The 9,533-nt window shown below is 36.6% G+C and overlaps 1 pseudogene; it reads left to right on the top strand.

Annotated features, from left to right (window-relative positions):
• Positions 1–3,710: 3,710 nt before the first annotated feature.
• LOC127144387 (ATP synthase subunit beta, chloroplastic-like) lies at positions 3,711–8,065 on the top strand (annotated as a pseudogene).
• Positions 8,066–9,533: the final 1,468 nt, after the last annotated feature.

Below are 9,533 nucleotides of genomic sequence, written 5' to 3'. Positions count from 1 at the left end.
GTACTTAAGGTTAGACACAGAAGGCATCTTGCTCGATTGATAGGGAGAAAGTTGATAGACACCTATGGAGCTCGCGGTTGGGAACCTTGTTTCATTTTATTTTTTCGACAATCAAATTCTTATGAAAAAGAGAAAGGAGATGTTCACGAGAGGAAGGAAGCCCAGGGATCGGGTAAGAGGTTGAGGAGTCACCATAAAACTTTCCTGATAGTTAGCAGGCATGAGAGGTGGTTGAATCTCTCTATTCTTTGATCAGAAGTTTCATGCCTTATTCATTATAAAAAGACTTACAAGGAGATATTTCCTTTTCTTGTAATACAGAGTCCCACGGAGCGGTAGTGGTATAAGATTTTTCTGCTGACCTATTTCATGAATAACTAAGAAAAAGATTCCTTCTCACACGAGAAGGACGAGGCCACGAGAAAACAAGGTGCACGATAAGCCGCTCACACAAACGCATAAGTGCGACTTTCTGGTTTTTTTAGTACCGATAGGTCGTATCTTTGAGTTTATGCTGGAGGCTCCTATCCCTTATCATAGATACCATTCTTCAAGAAATCGTTATGAATATAATGTAATAATGAAGTCACTTCGATCATTCTTTGACCTAGACTTTTTTCTTTTAGGAGAAGGATAGGTCAACTTCTTACGATATTTTTGAGGTTCCTTTAAGTAGGTTCTTTCTCTTCTTCCTTATTTATTTTCTTCTTCCTTATTTATTAGATGAGGACTAGAGGTCCGAAGGCGTAAAGCAAAACGACTGTGAAGAAGCCCTTATATTTAGAAATAACTTGTCTCAAAATGATGAGAGGGGCGAAGCGAATTCCTTATCAAAGAATTTGAGAAATCCATATTCAAATTAATGCCACTAAAAAATTCACTAATATTTGAACTTGGACCTTTATTTTTGGCAAGAAGAAATTATGGACTCACGTATGAATATAATCAAAGATTCCACAAAAAAAAAAGTCTATCCTTCTCTTCAGAAACATCAAGGAGGAGAGCCTATCGTTCAAGAGAAAGAGAAAGTCGAGCCACTATTTTTGTTATTATGGGATAGCTCAACCACTAACGATTCTTGTTGCCTCTATTCTACTCGAGCATAGACTTATTCTTTACAGTTTCTTCAAGTTCAAGTACTTCTGTGAACATCTAAACTCCCCAGCTTTGTCGATAGGTCTCTTTCTTTGAGATCTCCCTGTGAAAGAAAGCTTGATTGACATCTAACTGGGATGAAAGTTGGGTTCGTGTGGAATGTAAGCGGATGTGAATGGTACCATTTGGAAGAACTAGACTGAAGGTGACGTCTCGGCATAATAAAGACCATACTCTTTTTCATAGCCTTTTTCAAAGAGGGACTGAGAAAAGCCAGAAAGAGAAAGCCTAGGGCAAGCCCCTAAAAGCATAATCGGGATGTGATTGCTGCGACAACACAGAATCTTGAAATAAAGCAAATTCCTCTCCTAAACTATCGAGCAATCATTTTAGAAACATTGATTGATTCTGCAACTAAAAGTACTTCTGATAATGATTCTGAAACTAAGTAGATAATAATAATAAGAAAACCCAACCGCTACTAGACTTCACACCTCTCCTTCCTTTTCTCTGTCGAGCAATAGAGCAATTCAAACCTAGCCTTCTACAACTCAGTCATTACATTGAACCTCTCCTTTACAGTCTTCCGTCTAAGAACCTGCACCGATCTCGACTTCTTCCGCTTAGCGCCAACCTTTGAACTATAGTCATAGGGAAAGCCAACTTCAGATAGAGTCTCGACAGAAAGGAAAGGAATAAATAGAACAAAAAAATTCCATTCTTCTTTTAATTTGAGTAGGTTTCAAAACATAAGAGAGACAGTTGGAATTCAAGCCTAGGAGTTCAATCCTAATCAATTGGGCATTTTGCCAGGAAAAAAAAAGCTGATTTTGACATTATAAGATGAAGAAAAAGTCGGATTATTGTATGATATGTTGAATGAGATCTTTCATTAAAGAACTAAAAAAGGATGTATAAGATCTTAAGTTCTCCTTCTTTTTTTAATCGTATTATCGACATCTAATTAGATTGTACAACTTTTTAATCAATTGTACTATGTCTTTTTAAGCAAGGTATGTCTTTTTATATGTGCATCCCCGCTTAAGCTTTCGATCTAGTCTCTCGATCTTCCAGTTTCAATCCTATCTCTTTCGTACTCCGTGGGACCGTGGAGTGGGGTAATGTCTTCTTCCTAAGAGTCTGCTGCATAGGAGTGAAGTGACAAATTCAATACTACAAGGAATCCTTCTAGAAGTTGGTTCGTGGCTGGGACCCAATTGTAGAGAGCGAAAAGAGCCTCTTCGTCAATAGAAGATGAATTAGAGTGTAGGTTTAGTGCCATTACCATACTATTTTTTAATTGTGTAAAATGCTTTCCTTTAGTTTTTCAAAGCCAGGACTAGTCTTCCAATTGAAAATGCCTTTCTTTCTCGTATTAGCAGAATGGGTCAACATAATAGCATCGTTAATTACGTAGTTTCCCATGATGATCTATTTGATACAGTGGAAGTAGAGGAAAGAAGAGAGTGGAAAGAGCTTTGTAGCTTTAAGGAATGGAAAGAAAGTGAGTTTAAAGAGTTCGAAATAGAAAGTGAGATTCGATATTCAGTAATTCACGACTGAAATGTTGTTATAGTATGTTAGCACCTTCTGAACCTGGCATGGTCTACTCCATCCCATATACCCTCTGTCTCCATCTTCAGGAAAGCTATTGCTCTACGTTGAGTCCCCCCGCATCGAACATACTTCTCCATAAGGCTGAGACTCTCTTCCAAATGCTATTTGCACCTAAAGACGAGACAAAAGGAGCAGACATCATAGACTTTTCTTTTTCTCGGTAGCTAGATCAAGAGTCAGATCATAGTAGAATTAGCCTTTTTCCTCACCTCAAATATTCGGTACGAGTGCTAAATAGAAAAAGAAAGCTCTAGATGAGTTGACGAGATCATGTAACTTGAGACTATGAACAAACCTGAAAAAGATATAACTTGAACCTTTCACTTGAGACAATGAATAAGGTGAAAAGAATATTGACTAGCTAGAAAGCTTGAACTTTCTTATTTTTCATTCATTCAAGTTACAAGGCCATAGGAGTGAGAGACCAAACTTCACAACTTAGTTAGCTATCAGTGAAACTAGAATTGCAATTGAAATTCACTCTTTCATTATAGACATTCTCTCACCTAGGCATCAATGAACAAGGCTCAAAGAATGATCAAAGGAGCAAAGAATTTGCAAAAGGATCAAAGAAGTAAGCCCGTAGAGTGAGAAAAACTAGATATTGTTTGAATATAGTGTTGCCAGATTGGAAGTTTCAACAAAGGATAAAGAATAGAGTTGTAAAAGGATAGACGTTTTTTATCTAGAGGCATCTTCATCATATAAGGAGTTAATCAAAGGACCAAAGGATGAGGCTCCACTAGATTGAGTGCATAAATGTAGGCACGGTTCCCCTTTGTCTGAGAAAGAGATTCCACTCTCTTTATTTATCTCTATTGGGATTGTAGTTCCATTCCAATAGAAGGAATGATGAATTCCACTAACCCACTTCGTGGGAATTGACTACAACCCCCATAATAGCCCTTTTTTCTCTTTATCAAGACTATCACAAAAATGACTATATCTGCGGAGTCTTGTCTTCTCTTTCTTTCTCTCTTTCTCTTCTTTTTTCGGACATGGATTCAGAGATCAGTTCCATAAATCAGTCCCGCAAGAAGAAAATCAAGATGGTTAAGGAAAGCCTACCATACCAATAATAATGAAATTCCATAAATCAGTCAGGACAGATTAGACTTTCAAGATTTTTCATCATAAAGATCAAGTTAGCTCAGGATTAAGATCAAGTTAGCTAAGTCATCATAAAAGAAATAGTCAGTTTATAGTTTACGGTGTTATAATAGAAAATGACTATTTCGTGGTTCTAGTCTTATGTAAACCATTTACATAGGATGCCCCCACTCCCATGTCTCTACATGAACGATTCAGGATTACATCGTTTATACTAACTACGGAGCGGGCCCCATCCATAGTGTTTATCCAGAATAAGGCGCCCAACCTTATTCATACACTAAGACTATTTGGGCTATTAACTTGAACTTAATCCATGTTTATGTCTCAATATAAAGTTCAAGTGTATTTGACAAACTCAATAAAATAGCCTCAGGGCCTAAATTTATTGGTTTTAAGATTATAGCATTCAATAATAAAATTTATTGAATCAAATAACAAAGTATGAGTTTTAGGACATAAATTCCAACAAACTCCCACATGGACTAAAACTCCAAGTAAGTTAGAATTTTATAATGAGAGAAGAATATATATACATGAGTACAATAAACACATATGTAAACTAGGGCATAATCCCAATAAGTCTCCCACTTGTTATAGTTTACAAATTACTCATACCTAAACTATGTAGGTGGCTCTCAAACACTTTAGCCGTAAGAGCTTTTGTGAATGAATCGACCATGTTACTGTAACATCTCCTTGATGTACGACTTCTCTGATCAGATGGTACTTTCGTTCAATGTACAAATACAGTAATAGTTGAATACATAGTTATGACTGAGGGAACAACACTTTGACACTACTGTTACTGTACTGTTCTAGGACTGTTTCAACAGAACTTGATTATGATGTAACATAATGGTCATAACTAAACCGAGGATATGATTAAACTCCCCCTTAATCGCAGATTTGATCAAATATGCATTCAACTTTGTTTCTTCAACAATGAATCACTTCTTCTGTCCGATTTCCTCTCTTTTTGGTTACGTTCCAAGAAATCGTCGCTAGGACCTTTCGTGTTAGGATATTTATACTTGATATATTTTTTCCCACGATTCCCAATCAAATTCCTTAAGAGATAAGATAGGAAAAGATCCTAACCAACAAAAACCATTTGTTAAGGAAGGAATCTTAACTAATATCTTAACCACTTTGTTGAATAATATGCAAAAATACACATGTGGGACCATTATGTTAACAGCTCCTTATCCTTAATCGAGTGAGAGTTGTAGCTATAAGTGCTATAGATGGTTTAATGAGTGGAATGGAAGTGGTTGACACGAGAGCTCCTCTAAGTGTTCCAGTCGACAGAGCGACTCTTGGCTGAATTTTCAACGTGCTTGGAGATCCTATTGAGAATTTGGGTCTTGTAGATACTCGCACAAGATCTCCTATTCATAGATTCGCCCTTTATACGGTTAGATAAAAAATTCTCTATTTTGGAAAGAGGAATGAAAGTAGTGTATCTCTTAGCCCCTTATCAATGTGGAGGAAAAAAAGGATTGTTTGGAGCTGGAGTAGGTCAAAGAGTACTCATTATGGAATTGATCGACAACATTACCAAAGCTCATGGAGGTGTATCTGTATTTGGAGGAGTAGGTGAATGTACTCGTGAAAGAAAAGATCTTTACATGGAAATGAAAGAATCTAGAGTCATTCATGAAGAAAATATTACAAAATCAAAAGAGGTTCTAGTCTACGGTCAGATAAATGAACTGCAGGGAGCTTGTATAAGAGTTGGTTTTGTTGGAATTTATGTCCTAAAACTCGTAGTTTGTAGCTAAAACTATATTCTATTCAATAAAGTGGTTATTATGAGTTATTAGTGAAGATGAAATACTATAATATTAAATCCAATTAACTAAGGTCCCGAGGCTGTTTAGTGTAGACTTGATCTTTGTGTGGAGATATAAACATGGATCAAGTTCAAGTTTATAGCCCAAACCGTCTATAGTGTATGAATAAGGTTTGGGGCCTTATTCTGGAAACACTATGGATCCGGCCCACTTTGTAGTTAGTACAAATGAATTAAGTGATCCTAAATCGTTCATGTAGAGACATGGAAGTGGGGGCATCCTATGTAAAGAGTTTACATAAGACTAGATCCAACAAATAATCAACTTTTAAGTTATAACACCGTTGACTATGTAAATTGAATATTTCAATTACGATGACCTAGGTAACTTAATTTTAATCCTGAGCTAATTATGAACTTCTGCTCAAACGATATTATCCTTAAATCTGCATGGGTGAGGACAACTTAAGATCTCTGGCCCAACCAGCCTCCCATTTTAGGGGTAAGACCAGATGGATGGCTAGGGACATAAGGTACAAGATGGAATTCACTCCTACCCGCTTTAAGGTTAGTAGATAGGTTGTTCCCTTAAGGACTGAATCCAATTCTTGAACAAGGGATCTCAAATTCTCATTGGCTTGAGAGAGATTCGATTTATAGGTTGAATCTTAAACCAAATGTTCAATAGTGGATTAATGGGACTTAAGGAACAAGATGTAGTCTCGGGAGTAAAACAGTATTTTGACCCAGTCGAGGTTACGAACAACCTGTGAAGTATTAACTTACTGATCATGGTTATATCAAATGGATACAAATATATCTATAGTGATGGGAGTGCAACTACGGGACTCTAGTGGAATGACCCGTTAGTTAACAAATGTTTATTAGCTTGGTCTAAAAGGGTTTAGCTAGTTAATCTCAATTTTTTGGAGCCCACGATCTATAGGTCCATTAGGTTCCCCTGCTAGCTCATATGGAATTAACTTATAACAATATGTTGGAATAATTTGAATTGTTCGAAGTAGGTAAAGAGAGAGAAACCGATGAATATATGTGATATAACCGTCCATAATAGGGCTTTATGTTTAAATGTGATTTAAATGTTAAAAATATGGATATGGATTCATATTTGGAAGGTCAAAATCGATGAAAATGGTCAAAGTTGTGAAAAATCAAAATGTTGACTTTTGACTTTAAAAAGTCAAAGTTTGACCGGCTTTATATTCAAATGTGATTTGAATTTCAAAAAAAAATAAATTCAGATCCATGCTCGGGAGGTCGAAATTAGTCAAGACGAACAAAATGGTAAAAAGTCAAAATGTTGACTTTGACTAAAATGGTCAAATAACCATTTTGCTCCTTGACCAAAGTTAGTGAGAAAATCCAACATTTTGTTGATAATCCCACTAACTCTTAGTGGGCTATGTGGAAGCTTATGGGGATAGCACCAAGCCTACTAAGAGAAATTGGAATGGTGAATCAATCCACTAATGGTTTGTGGATTATGAGGTGTTGGGCTTTGGTGATCCAATTACATGCAAATTTTTCATGTAAATAATCTATTTAAGGGACAATTTTCATTTTGAAGAAGAATTTTGCCATTTTTTTAAATTTTGAATTACAAAAATAAACCTTTCTCTCTCCCAAATCTCACACCAAAATCTACCACCAAATTCAATCTCTTTCTCAAATTTCGGGAAGCTACAAAGGTATGTTTTGTTTTTTACATTAATTTAGTGTAATTAGACTGTCCTAATTATGGTAGAATATTTCTAAGATGTTAAAGAACAAGATGTGCTTCTATTTATTGACAATATCATTCCTTTCGTTCAAGCGGGATTCGAAGTATCCACGTTACTGGGTAGAATGCTATCGAACGTGGGTTATCAACCCACTTTGAGTATCGAAATGGGTTCCTTACAAGGAAGAATTAATGATCCTGCCATTTATGTACGTGCAGATGAATTTATCGATCTTGATCCTACCACCACATTTGCATATTTGGATTCTACTACCGTACTATCTTGAGGATTAGGTGCCAAAGGCATATATCCAACAGTAGATCCTTTAGATTCAACCTCAACTATTCTACAACCGAGAATCGTTGGTGAAGAACATTATGAAACTGTGCAAAGAGTGAAAGAAAGCCGACAAGGTGACAAAAAACTACAGGACATTATAGCTATCCTTGGGTTGGAAGAATTATCCGAGAGGATTTCTTAACCATAAAATGAGTACAAAAAACCTTTCTTATCACAACCTTTTTTAGTAGCAAAAGTCTTTACTAGTTCCCCGGGGGAACACGTTGGCCTAGCAGAAACAATTAAAGGGTTTCAATTAATCCTTTCTTGGGAATTAGATGGTCTTCTCGAAGAAGTCTTTGATTTGGTAGGTAACATTGGTGAAGCTACTGCGAAGGCTACGAACTTAGAAATGGAGAGCAAATTGAAAAAATATAATGACCCAGGACTATCCATATTAACCTTGGATTTGACCCTGACTTCGAATCGAATTATTTGGGGTTCAACAGTGAAAGAAATCATTTGAGTTATGAATAGTGGCCAAATTGGTGTATTACTAGATCACACATCTATTACCACAGTTGTAGATATAGGTATTTTAAAAAGGCACCTGATTCCTAGGATGGTTAACGATGGCTTTGATGGGTGGTTTTGCTAGAATAGGGAATAATGAGGCCACTATTTTAGTCAATGATGGGGAGAAGGTTGGTGACATTGATCCACAAGAAGCTCAGCAAACTCTTGAAATAGCGGTAGCCAACTTGAGGAAAGGTCAGGGCAAGAGATAAAGAATCGAGGCAAATTGAGCTCTCAGACGAGCTAGGACATGAGTAGAGGCTATCAATGGCGTACCTAGTTAATGCATCTAAATAATCAAGTGAAATGAAATTTTCATGGAAAAAAGAATGACAATTAAAAAATGAAATCAATATAGAGTTGGATGGAAGTGGGATGTAGAAAGCTATTCACTCCTCTTAGGGTCTTCTTCCTACTTGGGCACTACACGATTTCGTTTGTTTCCATATAGTGGGTAGGGATTCTATAAGAGTTCAGATTCTGATCCCTACTTTTTTCTTCAATGAAAGCCATATCTAAAGTAATTCATTAGAGATTCAAAGGCCTTGCCCTACACTGGTATGAAGGAACTGGATAAACTCTAATTAAGCGCGAGATAAAGACTAAGACATGGTCTGACTTTGAATCCCACCCTGTGCCAACATGAAATTTCTGTACTTGCGCTCCTTGTCACAAATTCTTTGTGCCTCGCCTCTCCTTCTTAGTCGAGCTTCTTTCGTACCTTTCAGTGGAGCTATTTGAGTGGAATTTCATGACTCCTTCAGAGTGGTCAAAGAATTTGAGAGACGTTCGAACATCTTTAATTTCAAGCCCTTAGTCTTATGAGATTCCTTTCTGTTAGGGGTGAGCATGATGGATCGAAAAACCAAAACGAATGATCAAAACCGAACGAACCGAGGTCGGGCAGGCGAAAAAGTACACTATGCTATTGAGTTTCGGTTTTGGAAATAAAAAACTGAATTAACGGCAGTCGATTTAAAAACCGACCAAACCGACTCCATGATTTTTTTAAAATAATATGTATAATAATATAATATAAATATAATTCATAAATTTTAGGTTTAGGTCTTCTTTTTTTCCTCACGCAGACACCATGCCAGACGAAGCACGCTCCCTCTCGGCCGTACATCTCCCTTTCTCTCATTGTTCTCCATCATCCATTCATTATTTAAGCATCTTTGCAGAAAATCCCAGTGCAGAAAATCTGTTGTTTAATCATAATCTTCTCCATCACTCAACTACTCGGTAAAAGTTTTCTTTCCTTTTCTTATTGTTCTCTCTTAATTTTTTCTTCATGGCCATCTCTTCAATTAGGGTTT

This window comes from Cucumis melo, chromosome 12 (genome assembly GCF_025177605.1).
Source record: "Cucumis melo cultivar AY chromosome 12, USDA_Cmelo_AY_1.0, whole genome shotgun sequence".
NCBI lineage: Eukaryota > Viridiplantae > Streptophyta > Magnoliopsida > Cucurbitales > Cucurbitaceae > Cucumis > Cucumis melo.
Note: the sequence above shows the minus strand (reverse complement) of the source record. Positions and strands in the feature narration are given on the sequence as shown.